The sequence below is a fragment of the Monodelphis domestica genome, chromosome 1, assembly GCF_027887165.1.
Source record: "Monodelphis domestica isolate mMonDom1 chromosome 1, mMonDom1.pri, whole genome shotgun sequence".
Classification (NCBI taxonomy): domain Eukaryota; kingdom Metazoa; phylum Chordata; class Mammalia; order Didelphimorphia; family Didelphidae; genus Monodelphis; species Monodelphis domestica.
The window spans coordinates 138,130,412-138,155,904 of record NC_077227.1 but is presented as its reverse complement, the minus strand read 5'-3'; the positions used below and the strand labels follow the sequence as shown (position 1 = coordinate 138,155,904).

The 25,493-nt window shown below is 33.9% G+C and overlaps 1 long non-coding RNA gene across 1 annotated transcript in view; it reads left to right on the top strand.

The window, feature by feature from the left end:
* The window catches only part of LOC130455776 (uncharacterized), a 121,974-nt gene that overhangs the window by 70,151 nt on the left and 26,330 nt on the right, over positions 1–25,493 (top strand). The window lies entirely within an intron of this gene.

The following is a 25,493-nucleotide window of genomic DNA, read 5'->3' as shown; positions in this document are numbered from 1 at the left end:
ACAGTCACAAAATTTTATTTGAAATATGGACCTTAAAGATTTTCAGGCTATCAACAAAGAATTAACAAAGCAAATCAAAATATGTCAGTGTATATTGTAGGTAAAGGACTATATTTTTCTGATGAATGACTAAAAATGGAGCTTTAAGGGAAAATTTTATGTCCTATTAAGAAATAAGTTAAGGGTTGGTAAAGAATCACATCATGGCTGTAATTGAACAGATTAAAGTAGAGCCTCTCTATAACTCAACATTTGGACTTTTTTTTTTTTTTGATTGATTTCCATACATACACAGACATCTGCCTCTCCATTTTTATCTGGATCTTTGGTATCATGTTAGCTCATAAGACAGATGGAAAGTTAAATTCTGATTTTTAAAAAATAATTGTAATTTATAGCATCAGAGGATTATCTTAGAGATTAACCTGGCTATTTGCAAACATAATAATAAAATGGAAGGTTATAAATGTTAGTTATTCTTTTATTATTAGTCATATCATAAGTAGTGGTAAGCAGCAATAAAATAATAAATATAATATAAACTAGGTTAAATCCTTGCCTGGTAAAGCAGACCTGAAAAAAGGTGTGCTTTGGTTCCCAAAAGAGAAAGCTAGATACTGAGGAACATTAAAATCTCAATGGAAACATCAGCTTCCACAAGCAGAATTTTTTTTGGGTGCCTCAATCTACTAGTCTCTAAGATGGGAATTGTTCCTCTAGGGTGCTTGTGAGGATTCATTAATTTGTGATATATTTGAGAATATGAACTGTGGGACACATGCTCTTTGCAAAGAGAATTATCCAGCCTGATCAAATCAATGTAAACCTTTTCTCTAAGCAGTCTCCTGATTTGCCCCAGGCTGAACCCTAGAGAAAAATCAGCTGAAATTCCACTTCAAAGCCTTTATACTTAATGAAAGGCACCTTGTTGTTGCCAATTTTTCTGAGTCTTTCTAAAAGGGTTATCATACTTATCGAAATTTGTTCTCTACAGCTTATTCTCTGTGTAAGGGGGCACATAATGAAAATCACCAGCCAACTTTTAATATTCTAAAGTGTTAAGGTGAGGGGTATTTTTTTTTGAGAGCCCATGACTTGGCTATGTAATTCAAATGGAAAGGATCAAACCTAAGAAGTTATGCAAATACAGAGATGCTACTATTTAAGAAACCTAAATATTGAAACAGAAAATTTGTTTGGGTGTTGTACTAGCACATTCTAGTTCATTACATAATGGAAATGATAGAACTGTATTTAGTGCTATATCTTTTATTGCATAGCTACATACTCACCTCAAAATCCACTTTGGGATCCTTCAGGTATTTTTCTTGCCTTTTTTTTCAGACCCAGAGCTTGTCAACAAAATTTCAAATTCTAATGAAATAAATTAGACTGCACACTTGATCTGGTTTAGCTGTATCATTAATGATCCCATTTCTTTTTTTTCTTTTTTGAAGTCAATCATATGCTTATTCCCACTTAGAGGGAACCCCACCCCTCAAAACAACTAACCCTTCCTCAATGCTTCTAATGACATTTTCAGTCACTAATGAGTTAATAAAAATCTCAAAGTCATCTGGGGATAGATAAGGAGGAAGAAAGAAGAGCATTGTACATGTAATGACAGGCTCCCTTGCTGCCCTCTAAGATGTCATGGGTCAGTCATGTTAAGAATGTGTGCGTCCAATCATTTGCTGATTTCTATCAGGCAGGCCTGAAGCAGGAGCTGACACGGGCCAGTTTGGGAGTTACAATGAATAAACAATGATTTTTTGGATTGTTGGCTGCTCTGTGTGTGGGGGTGTTATATATACTAAATCATGATGACATTGGCAATCAATATACCAATTACGGGACAAGTTATTGGATAAAGAATGTATATGTCTTGAGCTTTGCTACTCTTTGAACACTAGCAGTGGACTTTGAGTCACTAGCGGTGGACTATAATGTTTCTTAACTCCTCGTGATCCTAAGGTGCAAACTCATGCAGAGTCCAGGTACCTGCAACTTAGATGTAAAGGGAAAGCATTCATTCTTTGTATCATGTTGTCTTTTTCATATAGACTAGTTTAAAAAAAAGTATGAGGCTGTTTCCTTAGGAGATAGGATATATGTGACTTGTTGAATGAATGATTATTTGGTCATGGTGGACAAAGAATAAAGGTAGCTTTTATCTGTTTATAAAACAATGTTATAAATAATCTTAAAGGGAAAATTTGATTATACTAAAAGAAGATAACAATATGCTAAGAAATTGACAAGTATGAGAGACAATATTATACTATATTTTCTCTGGAATGACTGAATCAACTGTCTTTTCTAAATAGAAGAAGTTTCCTGTCATTTCCGGGGCATTCTGCCTTGGTTTCATAATCCATTTCTTTCCTGGAGCTGCAGTCTCATGAGCCCTTGTAAACCACGAAGAAATGAACCTATAATGAACTTAGACAAGGTTCTTAGAGTCAGAATTCTGTAATAGTAACAGAAAGAATGCTTCAATACATTTTAGAAATGTATAGGTAGAATATTTGTTCCACCATTTTAAAGAATAATGAACCATGATGTTCAGGTAAATTTATAAATGTTAATAATTACATTTGAAAGTCCTAATGATGATGTATTATATTGAAAAATCAGGCATTTCTAACCTTTAGGTCACTAACCCTTTACGGTTCTAACCTCAAAAAATCTGATTCAAAATAAGCTTCAAATAAAGTTGAAACACACATATAATCATAAAGCATTTCTGAGTCCTTTTCAGAGATAATACAAAATTAACTTTTGGCCATCAAATAACTGCTAATTAACAGTTGAAACTGTCATATGGCATTATTCTCCTGAAAGGCAGTCTAGTATAATAGATTCATGACTAGAGTTGGAGTCAGGCAGACCTGGGTTCACAGCCCATCTCAGACATTTTCTACTGGGTGACCCTAGTCAAGTCACATGATTTTTTTTTTTAGTTTTATTTTCCTTGAATATAAAATAAGGATAATAAGAGCAAGTACAGTACATGATTGTACTAAGGATCAGATTAGATAAAGTGCATTACAAATCTTAACATGCTAAATAAATGTCATTTATTCTGTATGTAGAGAAGAGGTAGGATGAATGAAAAAAATTACCTTCCTCAATAATTTCCACTGCTTCTCCCATAAAACCTTTTCCTACAACTGCTAAAAAATAGAAACCTTGACTTCCTTGAATTTTGTTATTGAAATGAATAGAAAAATACGAAAACAACAGGATTAGAAAAGAGCATTGAAGAATCTGAATCATCCAAATTACTAGATAATTAAATATTGAATTAGCAAGAATTAATTGTTTCTAAATGGTGCTGGTATGGGACTAATATGTCCACTCTTGCCTATATAGGCTAGCTAATTTAATTCTGGTTCAAAACCATACACCATACTCCTGACCAGAATCAAGTAGGAGAATATAGATGGTTACATACATATACATCATTACTACAGGGAAAAATAATGCTAGTTGGCTAAGGAAAGAAACAAAACCCAACAGCTGCAAGCACTGTCTTACTGACTCACTGTTAATGATTTTCTCTAAATCTTATAATATCGAAAAGATAACACCCAAAATTTCTTTTTAAGGTAAAGTATGTTTAAGAAAACATCATCAAATCATTCTGGCATGAATCAGATTATTCTGAGAAGTGTGTTTCTCAAGTCCCTATCAGATTCCTTTTAATTTTTGATTTTAGGTTTTTCCTACAAAACTTACACTTAAATAAGCAACTGGTAGATAATTTATGGTGACATTTACCTGAGACTGAGTCAGGATCTCTTGTGATTTAAAGCTAAACTCTTTGCTTCTTTGTTTTAAATAATTAAACTTTTAATGCCCAGTCAGATTTTATGACTTCCAACTCTTCACAGAAATAAAGAAGACCCAGATCCCAACCAGCAAAGGGCTAAATAATTGTCCAGCTGCTGATGGTGTTGAAAAATAAATTGGTCAAATAATTCCTGAATGGTTGACAAACTTTCCAGACCAAATCTAGACACCAATATTACCACTGATGGTAGTGATGAGGAGGAGGAAGAGGAAAAGGAAGAGAAGGGAAATAAACAGAAGAAGGAGGAAGAGGAAGGAGAGAAAGAAAACAAGGAAGAAGATTGGAAGAAGAAGAATATAAAGGAAGAAGTAAAAGGGGAAGGATAGACCAACTATTAAAAAGACAATTACTACTATTATTACTATTATTCCTCCTCCTCCTCCTCCTCCTCCTCCTCCTGCTCCTCCTCCTATTACTACTACTACTACTCCTACTGCTACTACTACTGCTACTGCTACTGCTACTGCTACTGCTACTACTACTACTACTGCCGTTGCTGCTGTTCTTCTGGTTCCTTCCATTGTGTTTGATTCTTTGTGACCCCAATCGATGTTTTCCTGTCAAAAATACTGTAGTGATTTGCCATCTCTTTTTCTGTCCCATTTTACAAGTTAGGAAACTGGCAAACAGGGTTAAGTGACTTGCCCAGGGTCACATAGCTAGTAAGTATCAGTTTTGAATCATGAAGATAAGTCTTCCTGGCTTTGGACCTAGCATTCCACCCACTGTGACACTTAGCTGATGATGACAACTACTACTACTACACCTACTACTCCTCTTACTACTGCTTCTTTTATTGCTGCTGCTACTATTATTAGTGCTCCTACTACTTTTACCACCATCACTATCACCAACACCTCAAATTTTTCTGTAGTGATTATAGAGCTTCTACTTTTGCTCTTTCCCTGCTCCTCAAGAACTGGGGTCATTCCATAGAATCCAGTTTACCTCATACCACATACAATGAGAATTGGAAGAGGCTAGTGGTTGTGCTTTATTTAGGCCTTTTTTTTCTAAAACATCCCTTCGTAGCCTTTCCACTTGATATTTTTTTAAGAGTATCTTTCTTTTCATCTTGGAATTTGACTGATGAATTGCTATATTTTAGATGTCTACAGCTGTGGCAGCCATTTTTGTCATGACACTGGCCATTCTTGAAAATGATGGAAGGCTTTGGATGTGCAGAGGTCAAACCAGTTAAGATTTAGAGCAGATCATTGGTTGTAAAATCTATTTTCCTGAGATTTCTTGCCAGAGCTGTGCGTTAATGCCAAATGCTAATTCTTGCTGGGGACATGATGTCTTGTAAATGTTATGAAAGAATATCATTTTTCCTGTAGAAGTTAAGGGACTTTTAAGGCCATGTTAAGAAAGGGATTGTTTTCCCATGTCACATCTGTAGGTCATGGATTTGGCCTATAAAATGGCTTTATGCTTGAAAGCACCCTCAACTGTGTCACAACAGCTAAAAATTAGAACACAGGAAGGGGAAAATTGACCTAAAATTACATGTTGAAAATATGTGGAAAGATTAAAAAACATACTTATGTTTGTTATCTTTTCTAAATAAATCAAAGACGCAGAGGACAAGTCTATGCAAAATTCTCAAGTTCATTTGAAGAGCTTCAGTTCTAAAAATAACAGAACTTAACTCATCATGGGGAGGTCTTTAAGACAGGCTTTCAGCTCCTTTTGCAAAACTGTCCTTGTTGGCACTACATGTGCTTCATGGCTTTAAAGACATATTACATTCATTTGTATAAGAAGAGTCATTCTAATTTTTACAGGCGAGAATAAACTCAGTATAATAATGCTGAGGTCTAACCACTTTGGCTTGGCTTGTTATGTAGATGGATTTTTCTCCCCTTATAGTCTTCAAAATGTTTTGAATTAAAATAGCTTACTCAAGGTCACTGAAGGCATATGGTCCTGCTCAAAACTTTAAACAAAACATTAGTTTTTACAACCTTTTGTAATTTGGTATTGTATACAACATGGTTATATGCAGAGTTTCTGTAATCTTTTCAGTGGGTGACAGAAATATGAGAAGCAAATTTATAAGCCATTTAGTGAAGCATTTAATCAATTTCATGCATAGGAAATAACTCCGATTGCTTTGCTTTATCAATCTTTCCAGCAGAACTCCCCAGTCATCAGGATCTCCAAACACTCATGGGGGAAAAAAAAAACGTATGCGCAAACCTTACGGTGTGTATGGAATGTCAGGAACTTCTGAAAGCTATTTAAGCTTAGTTGCCAGCATCAATAATCCCTCTTGGGCTGTTAATATATTTCAGAAAGAAAACAAGAGCCTAATAATTAGAGGAAGTTTGGGCCTCCCCTAAAGTTATCCATTAAGCACCCTTTTCTTAGAGTGACTCTTTGACACCAATGATGGTATGCAGATTATGCTGCCTTCCATGCTTAAAGATGTACTACGTCAATAGTTACCTGCAGAGACATTAAAAAGGCCTACTTTAAAATAAATCTATGATTTAGTGAGTCATATATCTGACAAAATGTGAAAACTCCAACCAAGTAGCCTTGTTACTAATAGGGATATTTTAGGATACTTGAACAGTCTTTAAGAGTTCATATTCTGATTTGCTTTTGAATTGCTTAAAAGATTAATGCAGCTCTTAGCTACATAGGAGATTAATGTTTTCTTTTCTGTCATGTACCATAGCCCCTCTTATAACACTTTACCCAAAACACTATCAAGTTCTTAAGTGAAAAACTCCTAAGGGAGCAAAAGACAATCTCCATCATAATCATCATCTGCTAAACTATATTAAAATTACATTAGTCTAGTGCCAGAGCTGCACCTTGCCCTCTAAAATTAGAGCTGATATAATGGTACTGTAGACATAGTTTCTAATTTAGAAATAATTTGCTTCCACTTATTTCTGAAACTAGAAAAACTCCAGTGAATAAATTCTTGCCTAGATTATTCAGTTCAGATTTCAACATCAAGTTTATTTGCAGACCACAGTGTTTTAGGAGATTGTGACTGAGGGAGCCAAGTATAGTGGTGAGAACCATGAACTTGGAAAAAGAACGATATAGATTTCAATTCCACTTCTATCACTAGGTCTGTGACCATGGGAAAGTCAGATAACTTCTTTGAGCCTTAGTTGCTTCATCGATAAAACAAGGATTATAATGCCTGTATTACCTGCTTCACATAATTGTTGTTGAGGATCAAATGAAGTCTGTATAAGGCAGTGATGGTGAACATTTTATAGACCAAGTGCCTAAACTGCAATCCCCACACTACATGGGAGCCATCTTCTTACCTCAGAAAGAGGAAGGAGGAAGCCCTCCAACTGGGCTGCTGGGAAGGGGATGGGGTGAGGTAAGAAATGTCCTCAGGCACTTGTGGAGAGCAGGAAGGGTGTAGTCCCCTCAGCCATGCTCTGGCACTCATGCCATAGGTTTGCTAACAACTAGCAATGATAGCCAAATTATACTTGGTAGACCCACTTTGGCAATCTGGTTCACAGTAGGTAACATGTGAAACTGGAGTGTGGAAATTTATTCTTTTTCATAAGTTCATGCTATAGCTATCCTATTGTCTGATAGAAGTCAATGTCTCAAAGTATTATGATTTATTTATTTTTCCTAAGAATACTGGTAGCAAAACCTTTGCAAAATAAAGTTCACAAAAAGTCAGCCAGGGGAAAGGACTTTCTTTGGCATAGTCAAATTTCACACCTGTCACATAAAGAAAAAATCCTTAGGTTTAAGCAATGCTTATTTTAAGTCTCAATGTAAACCTTGGTTGTCATCACCACCAAAACAATGACTTCTTTACAGCAACTATTTTGGGAGATATAGTCATTGATGGTAACCCAAGTGTAGTATGTAAAGTCAATGCTTTTAAATCTACCTATATGTTCTCTGTTATGCAGTGCTCAGTCTATCAGTGGTGGTCAACAAATTTATTAAATAATAATGATCCTCAAGTCCTTTTCTAGGTTTCAAAATAGAATAACTTCTCTCTTTTCTCTCCTTGGCCTAGCCCCTTCACTAATCCCTTTTAGAATTCTCCAAGGGACAACTTGTCATCGGATATAGGATTCTCATCCTTTTTGGTTAGAGGGAAGAAAAAAATCCTTGATAATTGAAAAGAAGATTAAGAACTAGTGCTCTAATAATCAATGATTTCTGTTTTTCTTCTCTGTTTCTCCTTGTCTTCACAATTAGGGTTGCTGCAAAAGACTATGAAATGGGAGTGGAAGATGAGTTGTATTTGTTTTTGATGATAGTTTTTTGAGAAATGATTAGAAAGAGCATGCTCTACAAAGATATCAGAATGGTTAAATAAAAGCTGGCAATTATACAGTGCCATAAATATAATGATACGAAGTTGTACCAAAAGTTGTACACATAATATTACATCTTATCTTTATAATTACTCTGTGAGGCATATTCTACAGAAAGTATTATACTCATTTTATAGCCATAGAAACTGAGTTTCAGAAACCTCAAGTAACTTATCTATCATAATCACATAAATAGTAAATGCAGCACGCAATACATGAGTTCAGGGCTTCCTAATCGCAGCTCTTTCCACTATCCCAGCCAGTTTCTTAATGATAAGCAATAATTTATCTAAGGATCCTATCAAATTATGAAAGCATTGAGAAGCCTCAGAGATGCTATACGAGGTCTCCAGTTAGTTGAAAATTATTAATAGTAACAGTAGTAATAATAATAACTGGAAATTTATTTACTTCCTACTATGTTCCAGGCACTGTGCTAAATGCTTTAAAAATGTTGTCCCATCATCTCATACCTCACAACAATTTTAGCTGGAATATAGGTGCTATTATTATTCCCATTTTATAGTTGAGGAAATAGAGGCAAATTGAAATTAAATTACTTGCCCAAGTCTGAGGCCATATTAGAATTCAAGTTTTCTAGCACTGGAAAAGAAGTAGTGGAAATGGTATATGAGAAAGACCAATGGATAATTTAGAGCATTTTCCTATATGCCTATATAAAGCTTTGATTACTTCATCTAAGAATTATCTATTTGATCTTTTGACCATTTTTTCAATTGAGAAACTACTCATATTCTTATAAATTTGACAAATTGATCACATATTTTAAAGATGAGACATCTATCTGAGAAACTGTCTATAATTCCCCTATTTTCTGTTTTCCTTATGATCTTGGCATTATTTTTTTTGTACAACCCCTTTTAAATTTAATGCACTCAAAGCCCATTTTATGTCCCAATATTTTCTCTCATTTATTCATAATTTGTCTCCTATTTATAAATATAATATTTTATCAAGAACAATTAACACTTTCCCCATTATTTAGATCTGACTTTATTTGTGTGAAAAGTGTTTTGTAGCTGTGTTCATATAATTTCTGTGTTTGTCATAACAGACTCCATGATATTTTATAATGTCTAGAGTTATTTTAAATACAATTTTTCTATCTCTTGCTGCTGGACTTTATTGGTAATATAAAGGAATGTGGATGATTTATATGGACTTATTTTGTATCCTGAAACTTTGCTAAAATAATTAATTACATCAACTTTTTAGTTTATTCTCTAGGAATAAGTATACCATCATATCATCTGCAAAGAGTGATAGTTTAGTTTCCTCATTGCTTACTTTGTTTTATTTAATTTTCTTCTCTTATTGTTCTAACTTATATTTCTAGTAAAATATTGAGCAATAGTGGTGATAATGGACATCCTTATTGGGATGACTTTTGGCTTATTCCCATTACAGATAACATTTACCAATGGTTTTAGATAGATACTACTCATCATTTTAAAGAAAGCTTATTTATTTCCAAGCTCTCTAATATTTTTTAATAGGAATGGTTGTTGTATTTTGTAAAAACATTTCCTGCATCTATTGAGATAGTCATATGATTTCTATTGGTTTTGTTATTAATGTGACCAATTACACAGATAGTTTTGCTAATACCAAATCAACCTTGCATTCCTGATGTAAATGCTGAAACTCATCATAATGAATGATTTTTGAGACATATTGCTTTACTCTCCTTGATGGTGCTTTATTCAAATTTTTTTTGCATCTATATTCATTAAAGGAATTAGTATATCATTTTATTTCTGTTTTTACTCTTCCTAGTTAGCTATAAGCACCATATTTGTGTCATAAAAGGAATTTCATAGGACTCTTTGCCTATTTTAAAAATATGGTTTATAAAGTATGGGATTAATTGTTTTTTAAATATTTGGTAAAATTCACTAAGGAATTTATTTGTCTTTGAGATTTTTCCTTAATGAGTTCATTTATGACTTGTTCAACTTATTTTTAAAAATGGATTTATGCCAATGTTCTATTTCCTCTTCTGTTAATCTGGGAAATTTGTATTTTTTTGTAAATATTCATCTGTTTCACTTAGATGATTGGATTCATTGGCATAAAACTGGACAAAATAGTTCCTAATGATTGCTTTAATTTCCTCTTTGGTGGTAAATTCATCCTTTTCATTTTTGATACTGGCAATTTGATTTTCTTCTTTCCTCAAAATAACCAATGGTCTTTCTATTTTATTAATTTGTTTTCCAGAAAGCCAACTCTTTGTTTTATTTATTACTTCAATTTTTTTACTTTCAATTTTATCCATTTCTATTTAGATTTCAGGATTTTCAATTTGGTTTTAATTGGGGATATTAAATTTGTTTTTTAAATAAATTTTTAGTTGCATACTCATTTAATTTATTTGATTTTTTCTATTTTATTGATGTAAACATTTAGAAATATATATTTTCTCCTAAGTACAGCTTTTGTCGTATCCCATGAATTTTGATATGATGTCTCATTGTTGTAATTTGTTTCAATAAAATTACTGATTGTTTTTATGATTTGTTCTTTGATCTATAAATTCTTTAGAATTAAATTATTTCATTTCTTATTAATTTTTCATTTTCTTTTGATGCCCTCTTATTGACTGCAATTTTTATTGCATTATAACCTGAAAAGGATGCATTTATCATTTTTGGCTTTCTAAAAGTAGGTGTGAGGCTTTTATGCCTTAATACATGGCCAATTTTGGGGTACATGCCAAGTACTATTGAGAAGATAATATATTCCTTTCTATCTCCATTACATTTTCTCCAGAGATATTTTAAACTTACTTTTTCTAAAATTCCATTTACCTCCTTAAATTCTTTCTTATTTATTTTTTGGTTAGACTTATCTAGTCCTTAGAAGGAAAAGTTTAGCAACCCTACCCACTATAGTCTTACTATTTCCTCCGATAACTTTGTCATTTTGTGCATATGTGTTTAATATTGATATTACTTAATTATCTATGGTACCTTTTATCAGGATATAATCTCCTTCCTCTTCTTAAGTCTTTGTCTGAAATCATATTTGTGACCCTAGCCTTCTTTTTTTTACTTCAGCTGAAGTGTAATAGCTTTTGCTCCAACCCTTTACCTTTACTCTCTATGTGTCTCCTTATTTCAAATGTCTTTCTTGTAAACAACAAACAGTAGGATTCTGATTTTTAATCCACTCTACTATCCATTTCCATTTTAAGAGTGTTCATCCCATTCACATTCATAGTTAGGATTACCTACTGTGTGTTTCCCTCTATCCTATTCCTCCCTTTTGAATCTGTTTTTTTCTCTCTCTTTTTTACTCTCCTCACAATTGTTTTGCTTCTACCACCTCCCCCAAATCACCCTCCCTTCTATCAGCTCCCCTCCTTTTCTTATTTCCTTCCTACTTCCCTATGGGGCAAGATAAATTTCTATCCCCAGTTGAGTATGGATGTTATTTCTTCTTTGAGCTAATTCTGATTAAATTTTATGTGTTGCTTGTCATAATGCGTGTCTTCTGCTCCATTATAATACCTTTTTGTTCCTCTTCAGGTGAGATAATTTATCCAACTCTACCTCTCCCTTCCCTCTTTTGTAATCCTCTTTTAACCTTTTGATTTATTTTTTTTTTTGGATATCATGCCATTATAATTAACATATCCTGCAACTTCTGTCTATGTATATTCCTTGTAACTTTTAATGATAAAATTGTTAATGATTAACAAGTATCATCTTCCTATATAGGAATGTAAATAGTTTGATCTTATTGAATACCTTAAGTTTTCTCTTTCCTGTTTATCTTTTATGCTTCTCTTGAAGCTTCTATTTGAACATCAATTTTTTTGTTCAGTTCTAGTCTTTTTCTAAAATCAGGAATTCTTAGAAATGCTTGATTTCATGAAATGACCATTTTTTCTCTGAAAGAATATATCCAGTTTTTCTCAACAGGTGATTCTTGGCTATAAACCTAGCTCCTTTGCCTTTTAGAATACCATATTCTAAGCCCTCCAATCCTTCAGTGCAGAAGCTACAAATTACTGTGTAATTCTGACTGTGGCTCCATGATATTTGAACTGTCTTTCTGACTGCTTGTAGTATTATATCCTTGGCCTAAGAGCTCTGGAATTTGGCTATAATATTCCCAGGAGTTTTCATTTGGGGATTTCTTTCAAGAAGTGATTGATAGATTCTTTCAATTACTATTTTACCTACTTATTTAAGAATATCAGGGAATTTTTTGGATAATTTCTTTTAATAAGACATCTAGACATTTTTTAAAAAAGAGTATAGATTTTAGGCACTTAAGTGATCTCTCCTGAATCTGTTTTCCAATGAGATATTTCATATTTTCTTCTTTTTTTCATCTTTTGATTTTGTTTTTATTATTTTTTATGTCTCATGAAGTCTTTAACTTTCACTTGCCAAAATCTATTTTTTAAGTTATTGTTTTATTCAGTAAGCTTTTGAAATTCTTTTTCCATTTGACCAGTTCTACTTTTTAAGAACTTCTTTACATCATTGGATTTTTGCATCTTTTTTACATTTTGCCATTTCTGCTTTTTAAGTTTTCATTTTATTCTTGCATCGCTTTCACTTCTTTTTTTCCATTTCCTCTGCCTTTTTATTTTATTTTTAAAAATCTTTTTTGAGCCCTTCTAGAGCCTGACACCAATTCTCATTTTTCTTTGAAGTTTTGCATGTAGTTGCTTTAATCACATTGTCCACATTTGAATTTATGTTTGCTTTTCCTTGTCTCAATAATAGTTTTCTATGGTTATGTGGTTTTTAAAAAATTGTTCTTTTTCTTAGTGTTTTTCTTGATTTTAACTTTTATCTATAAAGTGTTAAGCTCCCCAGAGGAGATGAAGAAATCTTTTTAATTTCAGTATTTCCTTGCTGCTACTCTTCAGATCTAGTTCTGGGTGTCTGCAAGTCTCAGCTTTCTAAAGTGGTTTGATTGCCTATGAACTGAGAGCTCTGGGAGTCACTTCTTATTGCTGTTTTAGTTTCTTGCACGGCCTGCTGTTGGCTTGCAAGGCCAAGGGCGCTGTCAGAGCTCAAGGTGCTTGGGGCTTATTGATCATTGGCTTGTGCTGGTGCTGGGTACTGCAGCTTGATCTTGCACCAGCCAGGTGCACTATTGACTGCCTTGTGCAGGACTTGAGGGTCTCATTAGGGTTTTGTGCCGGGGTTCAAAACTTCAAAGGATGGGTATGGGGGTACTCTGATGTTGGCTGTGAAATATTGTTGTTGGCCAGGGCTGGAGAATAAAAACTGGCAGCTGTAGGTGAGAGGAGGTCTTGCTGTTGTCCTACCCTACACTTGGTGAGGCTTTGCCAAGGATTAAATTCCCCACTCACCACTGTTAAACAGAACATCTCTCTGTACCTTCCAAGTCATTTTTCTGTAGCACAATTGCATCACCCTGCCCCTTTGTTGGTTTTTCCACTCTAGAATTCATTTTGAAGCTTTATTTTAGGATTGGTTGGAAAGGATTTTCAGATTGATTCAGACTTTCCATCATCTTGGCTCTGCTTCCAGAGCCTATAGGTTTTAAATATTTATAGTAGCTCTCTTTATGGTGATGTCAAAAAACTGGAAATTAGGGGGAATGTCATCAGTTGGGGAATGTCCAACAAAATTGTGGCATATGATTGTGAAAGAATAATACTATGCCATAGGAAATGATGAACTGGTTAGTTAAAAAGAAAATCAAAAGATCATCTTGAAATTATGTGCAGAACCAATAGAATATTACATACAGGCCAGAAATATTATTTGTATACTTGTATGCCTACTTCCAGAGAAAGAACTGATAAGTACAAACAAACAAGACATTGTGCCTGGTGTGTGAAGGGTTGGGCGTAAGAGAGATACCTGGGAACTTTAACATAATAAAGAAAGAAAGAAAGAAAGAAATATAATATTAAAAAAAGAACTAATGAATACTCTGAAATGTTATAGGTTCACTGTACATAATTCTACATGTTTCATTAGTCATTTATTTGGACAATAATAGTGTATGATACTTTGTATGATATTTCTGAAAGTAATTAGTAGAATATGTGCTTTAAATTGCTTTTAACAAAGCTTTTTTTTTAGGCTGGGTTTATATAGATCTTTTTACATATCCTGTCTAGGTTCCCTTATAATCAATAGTTTTTGGTGTTCACTTGGTTCAGTAATGTTAGACCCTTTATGACCCTGTTTGGGATTTCTTGGTAAAAGTATTGGAGTGGATTGCCATTTCCTTTTCCAGGTCATTTTATAGATGAGGAAACTAAGGCAAATATGGTTAAATGATTTGCCCAGGGACATCTAGTACCAGTTGTACTCACAATATGCTTGGTTTGAAGTGTAGTCTGAATCAATGTGCTTTAATTTCCCCCCTCTTTTTGTACAAAGTTAGCCCATTTCAAGGACTGAATCTATATTTGTCTCTAAAATAAAAAAAATACAACTAAGTAGCATAATGGACTGAGTTCCAATTTGACTACCAACTTTCAATATGATGTTAGAAAAGTTGCCTTCTAAACCTTGGTTTCTACCTCTGACCATTAGGAGTAAAAATACTTGTCTTACTTCCCTTGTAGCAGTATTATGAGGATCATAATATGTATTAGTTGTAAAAGCCTTTCGAAAAGTGTGAAGCACTACAGAAACAAACGATTATGATTGTAAGCAAAGGAATATTTTCTTTTGTGTTTTTCTTTGTGGGGGAGAATAAATAATTTAATTTTAAAATATTTTGCTAATATATTATTTTCTTTTCCTTTTTATGAAGCTTTTCCTATTAATTATTTTAAGTTTACATAATGAAGATGGAGCTTTTCTGGATTTTGGTTATATCAGGGCTCCTCCCTAAAAAGGCCAGAGATTTCCACGTAATATTTGTTATGAACTTGTTTCCTTTTTCCCCCCTGTCACTCTTCTGGAAGAAGGAAAAAAATATTGCTGCAGTCTCAGTTTTTTCTAAGGTATATAGGATATGTCCTCTTCTATATCACTTCATCTAAATGGGAAAACATGGTGCCTCCTATTGTTCTCCATTTAACTTTTCTCTAGAGGTGTCACTGTCATGAAACACTTTGGCTCTTGCTTAGGCTGGAGAAACACATCAGTGACTGCACAATTATTTTGCTTTTTCTTACCTGAATTCTTTTTCTTCCTAAACCAGCCTGTAGGGAACAGGTACTACAAATGATTCTCCATTTACCCTTCTCAATCACCCTAAGTCCCAATCTCTTCTTATTCCTTTGTAATCAGTTCTAACTCCAGTATGGATGAGTGCAGGGATCTGGGTGTATTGTTTAAAGTCTCCCCAGATGAAGATCTATACTGCAAAGAACATGCCTTGTGGCCTCATTTTGGCTCTCCTCAGGAGTCAAATTTAATAGGATATGAAGGGAAAAACTAGTTGGAAGATAATGTATTCAAAGCTTATAGAAGTGAGTACTATCTATAAATATACTTCAAAAGTTGAGATTTGGATGAAGCTGAGTAACTTCCTGCCTCCCCCACCCCCCATAACATCCCATTTTATTTGCAAAATGAAAGGGTTGGAATAGATGAGTTCTAAGATCGTACTTCATTCTATATCTATGAGTCTATGTCCCTAAAAAGATAGTTTAATTGAGTAGATTTTTATAATATGAATTAGTGTTGCAGTAGAAAGATTGATATTCTAGCCCAAGATTTTTCTAGATTTGATTGGCTTTTACTGCCTTTGTGATCTTGGGCATATTACTTAATATTTCTAAACTTCATATTTTTCATCTGCAAAATGGGTATAATATTCATATCTACATATATCTGTGTATTTCTACAAATCAGACACAAATAACTCATTGTGTTTATGAACTCTCTCTATATGCATACCTATCTATATGTATTTTTCTATCATCTCCCTCTGTTTCTGTTTCTGTCTGATTCTTTTTCTTTGTCTCTCCCAATCAACAAATGGCAGGCCCTGGGTTCTGGGTACTGGATACTAGTAGATAAAGAGTGAAATAGAGACAACTAGATAGCACAGTGGATAGAGTACCAAGACTAGAGTTAGGAGTACATGGGTTCAAATCTGCCTCAGATACTTCCTAGTTGTATGACTTTGGCCAAGTCACTTAATCCCAGTTGCTTAGCCTTTGCTACTCCTCTGTCTTAGAATTCATACTAAGGAAAAAAAGTTAAAAAACAAAACAAAATAAAAGAATGAAATGGTGCCTACTCTCAGTTTACATTATAAGTGGGAGACATGTAAATATGAAACATACACAGCATAAAGTTAATATATGTACAATATGCCCATAAATCATAGTTTTTTGCAAGGTAGCTTTGAAAGGAGGACAATAGTAGCTTAGGATATCAAGAAAATATAAGGAAGAAGATGGTGCCTGAGATGCACCTTAAAATAAGAGGGATTCTAGGAAGTAGGGATAGGGAGGTAGTGCATTCAAGGCGGGGGGGGTGGTGGTGGCCGCTACAAAGGTAAAAAGACATGAAATGAAATGCTTGCTTTGCTATGCTTTGGATCATAGAGTTGTTAAAAGGGTGAAATGAGAAAATGCCTGTGATGATGCCTTGTAAGGCATAAAGGATTTGACAAATACAAGGTATTTTCATAGCTAAATCACAGTTACATGTTTTGGTGTGGTTTTCTAAATAAAAAAACAAGTAATCCATTTAAGAAATTGGACTTTTGGGGAGATTTTTTTATGCTATCTGAATGGTATCTAAAACATTTGTTTACTTGAAACTAAAGTAGATGTAACAATTTAAAAGCTTCAATCAAGTTCTTTTTTTTTTCTCTTGCTGTTTACAAAGCAAGATATTTTATGGGTGTAATTTATACATTGAATAGAAGAGGGCTATTCCCAATATTATCTTTATCTTCTAGACATAAATAACAAATAACCCCAGTAATCAAAATTTACTACAAGTGTAATAGATTTTGGCAACGTTTATGTATTGTAGGCAATGTTAACATAATGTTGACTTTCAAGACTAGGGCCAGGGACTTTTGCTTGGCTTTGTTATAAAAAATTACTGTATTGGTAGCTTTTACGACATTCAAGAGATTAATTCTCATAAATAAAATTGTTTATACTGCCTTCTAATCAAAAAGTTGAAATTATCTGTGACAATGTATACACTAAAAAGTTGTATAGTATGAAAATATTTCAATAATTAATGCATGCTCCATCTAGAGCAATTGACAGTGAGGTCATAAACATAATGGGCCATCTGTATTTGATTTGTAGATGAAAATGCTTAAAGGGATAGACAGGTAATTCAAGATTCTTTTGCAAATATAGGTATGGAAGATTTCTTTCACCTTCAGTCTTTTTTTTTTAAATAAAAAAGTACTTTCTATACTACCACAACAACTTTTCAACATTATAGAGGTCTATGTCCTAAAGTGGTATAGAATAATAAATGAAGTTTTTGATATGAACTTGATTCAAGACTGGGTGACCTCAACAATTATATTTTGTTGTTGTGATATAGAATAACAAAATTTCTAAAGACCTGAGATTTTAGGTTGCTCCAAAGGTCAATGGAGAAATGTGTGATGGTTTTAAGTGGAATTTTGTATATGTGGGCAAATATGTGATTAAAAATAGCACTCTCACAAGCAGTCTCACATCTGATCATTTGTCATTTATAATCCCTATATTGTCTGGCCATGAGTAGAGTGTATTGTACAATTCTGGGCTCACAATATAAGATGACAGGGCATTGAGAAACTCTGTCAGGGACACTACTTATTCCTCCTCATTGTAAGATACTTACATGAACCAGTTCTTGGAATCCTGGTGTTGGTAGACTTTCCTAATCAGGTCTAAAGCATATGAATGCCATTTATGGTCAAAGAAATCCTCAATGTTATTGAGAAAGGCATGAGAGCTACATCATACTTAGCTAGAAGTTGAGCTTTCTAGCTTTCTAGATTGAGTAGAGAGATCTATTGTTTTTAGTATGTTCTGTAGGGTATAGAGATTGGCACCAACTACCATATGAAGACCTTCCTTGTGCCTGCACTCTCCAGGATATATAGACCTATGCCAATAGTTCTCTGTTCAAACATATATGTGAATTTCTTTAGCACTAGGCATCTGTGCAGCTCATAAACATGAAGAAATAAAGACCAGGGAATGATGTAGTAATTGTATTCAACTGTAAGGATGAAGGGGCAGCTAGTGGCACAGTGGATAGACTGTTAGACCTGGAGTCAAGAAGACTCATCTTTTCAATGACACATGTAAAACCCATTGGAATTGCACATCAGCTATTAGAGGGAGCTTGGGGGAGGTCAGGGAAAGAACCTGAATCTTGTAACCTTGGAAAAATATTCTAAATTAATTAACAAAAAAAAAAAAGACATCATACTGAGTGCAAATCTGGCCTTAGACACTTGCTACCTTTAGTGGTTTTGGGAAATAGTCCCATTTGTTCATATAAGACTCTTTTGTCTTTAGTCATTTTTTTCTGGTCATATCTGACTCTTTGTGACACCATTTGGGGTTTTCTTCATGAAGATACTGGACTAGCTTTCCATTTCCTTCTCTAGATCATTTTATTAAGTGACTTGCCCAAGGTCACATAAGTAGTGTCTTCAGGGTAAATAATAACAAGTATTTTTAACATTTTTTTCTTAGTTAATATTTCTCATCACATCTTACTTACATAGTAAATTTTACAATGTAATCTTGCTACTTTATTTTTCTAAAGTCTTTTAAAGTGAGTTTTAATACATATACTATAAAAAAGATTCTAAGTACTTAATTTTGATCCTTTTTTATAAAGATTTCCATATTTCCATTTGGTTGTATCTACGTGATATAAAATATTAGGACAAAAGCAGAATGTTTTATCGATATATTTGGCCTCACATTGATGAATTATCTTGATATTTAATAAAACTTTTAATTTTAAAACTGATGTTAGGCATATAACTAACTACTATCTCAGCATCCTAGCTTTCATGGAATAGAAATCACTTACCTATCTTCAACTTATAGAGAAAATTATGACTTGTAAAGAATTAACCAAATTCAGTTTTATTTCATCAATATGCCCATGTTATTCTGAAATATTTATTTTATGCTTTTGGAATTGAAAAAATAAAATGATAAGGTTGAAAGTTATTATTAAAATACTTGTTTTCAATCAACAAAATAAACAAGTGGATTCATAAAGGTGTGGGAGACAGAAGATTGAGTAGAAAAGTTAAAGGATGTTCATATATATTGTGGTTCTGATATGTATGTATATACAAATATATGCATACGTTTATCACACATAATAGGTAATATTTATATAGAGTTATGCTAATTGTAAAAAAATATTTTCTCATTTGATCCTCACAACAACCCTGTGAGGCAAGTGCTACCATTATATCTCTATTTTGTATATGAATAAATTGGGATTGACAGAATTTAAGTATCTTGGCCAGATTCATACAGATGGTTTATGAGACAGGGTTCAAATTCAGGTCTTTCTGACTCCAAGTCAAATGCTTTATCCACTCTGACACTGTCTCCCATTAGTACACTCACTGAACAATATAATATTACAACTGAAAGAGAACAGAATGAGGTGAACTGTATCAACCACTGGCTCTCTTCATTTCACAAGGCTATGGTGTAGATTTGGCTCCAGGTATGGATGAATTTTTTTTACTTAATTATGACTAGCAATATTAGTGATCTCTTTTTTATACTCTATAAAGATTTTTAAATGGCCATAGATTCTTGCTCTAGCTATTTATAGTCTTAAACAACAATAGGGGCAGAAAATAGAGCACAAAGTTACTCAACAGCCTGAATAAATACATGGTTTTTAAAAAAAAATCAACTATAACTCCATTATAGTGTTAGTTTTAGGCAAATCATGGTCATTTTATGTGTGTGTGAATTAGTGTTTTTTTTATTTGTTTCTTTGTTTTTGAGAGAAACACTCTAGAAATCTGCTAGATCCTACCATCCTCTGAAATAATTTCCTACCTTTCTTAGTCACACTTTAAAAGTTTGGTTATATTTCCGGCCTCTTTTTTCTTTCCTTTCCTCACCCTTTTGAGATATGGCTTCTGACTTCCTGACTCACCTGAAGTTGCTCTCTTTAAAGTTATCAACAATTTAATTGCCATATCTGATGGTCCTTTCTCAGTCTTCATTCTTCTTGACCTCTCTGATGCTTTTGATATTATGGAGCATTCTCTCCTCCTGACTATTTGGATTTTTGTGAAACCACTCTCCTCTTTCTCCTCCTATGAGTCTAGCTATTTCTCTGTTTTATTGGAAAATCATCCACTGAACATCCTTGACCTTCATTGTGCCTCAAAGCTTAATCCTAGGCTCTCTTCTCTTTTCTCTCTACATATTGTCTCTTAGAAAACCCATCAGTTTCCATAGACTTGCTTTCTTTATGCAGATGAAACATAGATGTACATATCCTCTCAAATCCAGTTTCTACCTAGGGTTCAAGTCACACATAACATGTCAAGTTGGATGTCTTGGAGGCATTTCAAATTCAAGATATCCATTAACTTTTCCTCCAAACCCACTTCTTTGCCACACTTCTCATTTCTGCCAGGGATGCCATTGTTATTGTCACATGATCTCACTATTATCTTCAGCTCTTTAGTCTCCCACACCTCACATGGCTAATCAGTCTCCAAATTGGCTATTTCTGTCTTCAATTTCTCTCCCATCTGACTCCTTGTCATTATTAACAGAATCACCACTTGGTTCAGGGTCTCATTGTTCCTAGCCTCAACTATTACAGAGACCTCCTAATTCATTTTAGTATTTTCTTTCCTCACTCCACCTCTACACAACTACTAATGTGATTTCCCTTAAGCATAAACCTGACCAGATCATTCCTTTATCAATAAAATCCAGTGGGTTCCTTATTGTCTTTAGGACAAAATATAACCTTTTTCTGTTTGGATTGCAAATTCCTTCATACTTTGGTTCCAACCCAACTTTCTGGCCTGATTATATATTACTTCCCTTTCTGTATTCTACTGTTTAGCCAAAGTAGTTTTCTCTTAATTTCTTTACACATGGCAATTCATCTATTCTCAGCTGCCTTTGCAATAGTAATTCCAAATACCTGGAAAGCATTCCATTCTCACTTCTATCTTACACATAATAAAGGAAAGTGATTTAAAAATACTTTTATAGTATTTTCTTTGTATGCAAGAAAATGTGTAGGACTTTATTGGAAATATAAATGAAGGAAGTTCGTGGAGTAGTATCCTTTGATTGCACATGTCTTGGGAATATCTCTCATATCCATTTCATTGTCCCTGAAATGGTGTTCTTTGTGTTTTATAATTATTCGAGTAAAAAGAAGGGGGAAACACTGGTGTGGAAGGCACTCCTGAAATATGATATAATTTGTGAAAAGGCAGGAATAAGATATCAAATGAAAAGACCATTGCATAGCTTTGTCTAAAAGTAACAAATTTAGGTCTCACTAGGCCTAAGAGAAGACTTTTGTACAATGGAAAGATTTCTTGTCTTGCAAATCCCTTTGAGTCCTGTATCAGCTAGTTATTAGTTTTCTAAAACTGGGCAAGTAATGTTGCCTGTCTAGGCTTCTATTCCATTGTCTGAAAAATGAGGATGAAAAGATCTCTAAGGTCTATATTCTACATCTGTATAAGAGAAGTGAGATAACATAGGATGACATAATGGAAGGCTTAGAAGCAAAAGTTAAACTTTTGGATTTTGAAGATTATGACCCTGATCTATATGGTTCAATAATAAGGCAAAATAAGACCCTCAAAAATATAGACAAAGCTATTTAAATGTCACCTAGAGATTAAGACTTGGAGGAATAAATTAAAATAGTCCAAAGGAGAGGTATCAAATACAGACTTGGCAAAGGTGGTCCTGAATGTCTATATATTTACTTGAGGATTATGTCTTAAAATTGAAGAATTGAAGAACTTTTCTGGAGTTTTTATATATACTTTAATATTTGAAAGAATCTATGATCTCATAGATTCAGGAGTTCCTTCTGATGATACAAATTATATCTTTTCATGTTTTTTTTTTCATATGCAGCTCCTATTCATGTTTAGCAGAGGGGGTCTATGCTGTGTCCCAAAGATCTTTCTTACTTTCTTTCAACATTGAAAGGATAGCAATGGAGCACTCTGCCTTGTGATTCTTTACAGCTTAGCACATGACAAGCCCATCTATTTTTTCTGTCATAGGATGATGATAGTATTTGATTAGTTGATGACTTCTTTTCATCCTAATCTTCTTTGGAGTTTTCTATTAGTACATATTTCAGTCTGCTCACATATGCCTTAAAATTCTCCATTTCCTTCTGTGGGATACTCATTGTTCTTTAGTAGCAGTATGGTTCCCCATCTTTTTTTGTCAAAAAGAAATATCAATAAAATATCAGCTTTGAAAGGAGGGGCCTTTGTTTTCATGGAAATATTGGGGTCAGAACAAGATCTTGGCAATTTCCTGAAAGCAATCAAGTTGGCTCCATAGATAGACAATCTTGTCTAGGGGGTGAAGAATGCCAAACATGGAGGCAGGAATACAGGAGTTCAAATTTTCCCAAGACATTTTTGAGTTATGTGACTTAGTCACTTTCTTTTTGCTTCAGTTTCCTTGCCTGACAGGTCAAGTTAACAGCCCCTTATTACCCAGAGTAGTGAAGCTCAAATGAGGCAATACCTTAAAATGGTATATAGATGTTAGCTATTATTATTACGTATTATCTGCTTTAAGTTAATAGTAACACACACTGTCCATGTGATGTCAAGTAAGACATTTAATTTCTCAATTTAGGTAACTCTATAAGGTTGTAAATTGCAGGGGGGAAATTACCAATTTGATTTGGGGGAGTGAGCTTCTTCTTACACAGTTGAAATCCTGGGTAGTTTTAAAAAAGAAATCAGGGGGCATCTAGGTAGCTCAGTGTATTGAGATCCAGTCTCAGAAATGGGAGTTCAAATGTGATTTCTGACATTTCCTAGCTATGTGACCTGGGCAAACCACTTAACCTCCACTGCCTAGTCTTTACCTTTTCTGCCTTGTGATGTGTATTTTAGTAGGCTAGAAAAGGGACATGAATTTGCTATATGCCACTGGCTCATTGAATAGCTTAGGGAAAAGTCACAAAGCTATGGGCAAATATCCCACTTTCTTTATCTGAAGAATGAAATGGCCAAGGAGGATTGGTTTAATACACAGTATTGGTTCTAAGACAGAAGGTAATGATTAAAAAAAGAAATATCATATTATTGAAGAAAATATTACAGCATTATATAAACTTTAATGAAAATAATTAGGGAAATTCCATGACACTCAGAAGAGTTGCTAAATGAACTGTTAATCATCTTATTCCATTTTTATCCAATCTCTTCCACTCCCTTCATAAAGCATAGTTTGGGAGGTGAGGAAGTCATCATATTGGAAGCAATGTTGAAAAGCTTTGGGGCATAAATTAGATGGAATGCAGATCAAACCAATGGAAAGAATATCAGGGCTGAGACTGAATATGGAGATAATTATTGGTGGCAGAAGCAGTCATCATTGTCTAAATCTTCTTGGAACACAAAAGGTAAAGGAAATCTACCCAAATTCATAGACATTGCTTTTGGTTTCCTTCCTTTCCCTATTTCTTCTGGTAAAGGTGCCTTTGTAACTCATTCCTTTTCAACCTATCCCTTACTCATTCTCCACGTGTCACAAATTTCTCTACTCTTCCCCCCATGCCAGATATCTCATTACATGTATAATTGGACAAATATTTTGAGTCATTTGTAGTGAAATAAACTTTTTGTCATCCTTCCCCCCTAATTTATGTATATTTTGGTTCATGTGACCTAATTTTTGTGGCCTAATTTATTTGTAATTTGATTTTTCTCATTGGTGAGGTATCTTTAGTATTTCTACAAATATGTGTCCCTTGTCCTTATCTAGGGAATTAGAATAGAGGTCCAGATACAGATAGGTAGATCAAGATCAGGCTATAATTTTTGATAATTTTTCATCTTTTAAATTTTGTTCAAATCCTTTAAAAACCTCTGATGTGTATTTTAGTATGCTAGAAAAGGGACATGAATTTGCTATCCATCACTGGCTCACAGAATAGCTTAGGGAAAAGTCACAAAGCCATGGGCAAATGCCTCAGTTTCTTTATCTGAAGCATGAAATGGTCAAGGAGGATTTGATTTAACAATTATAGAATTGGTGAATGTCAGAACATGTCAGCAAATACAAGTTTGATCACTCAACCTGACTGAAGGTTAAGAAATGGCAAAGTATAAAGATATTAGGAATAAAAGGCACTCACATACAGAAAATTCATTCTGTATGCTCCAAATTAAAATTGGCTAGGAATGATATCATAAAATTGCTTTATTGATCTCATAAGACAAGGAATAACACAATTTTAACCACCATCTAATTTCCTAGCACTTCCAACTGAGTAATAAAATGGTTTGCCATAATTTTTGCTGTTTTTAGGTGGCCAGTTTGACTCTAATTGCTGATTGTACAAAGATGCCCTTGATAAGCCTGATTATTTTAGGCTGCACTGTTCATAAGACTATCCATTCATTCTTAACCTCATTGAAAATTTCACATACAACTGTCAGGGCCAGAAGCTTCTACTCAATTCAGCATAACTGTAAGCAACAAGAAAAATCTAGAGACCAGATTGCAGAGAACAGCCATACCCAAACTTTCATGGTTATAGGATCCTAGTAAATCCTTGTTATGGTGGACACATATTTTACCACTTTTCCTGGCTTTTTCCATGCGACTTGAGGATTAGAGAATATTACTAGTAGCGAGAGAGGGAGAAAAAAGGAGGACATTTAGGGGTCATAGACTTCTACCACCTTCTTGTGTGCAAAAGGAGAAAATCTGGACCAAGGTGTATAAGAAAAATGCTCCAGACTTCTGGCTAAAGCATAAAGTGTAGGAAATCTAAACACAATAAATGATGGCAGCTATACATACACTCAGGACTTTGTCACTTAAGAAGCTGGAGTAATGACTATTAGGTCAGTGGCTGTAAGACAATCCTATAAACATGGATTATAAGATTTAAACAGGGCTTTGCCTCACAACAATTATGTCAGCAGCTAATGGTAATATCTGTTGAGCTATCCTGTCTTTCTGCTACATCACTTAAAGCAACAGCATCCAGTTTTCCAGTCTGCATCTATCATAAAGACACATTGATTTCCTTTCTGGAGAAACACATATTTCTTCTCTCCTGCTAAAAAGATAAATCTGACAGATTTTAATCAAATGTAGTTGTTCACAACTACAG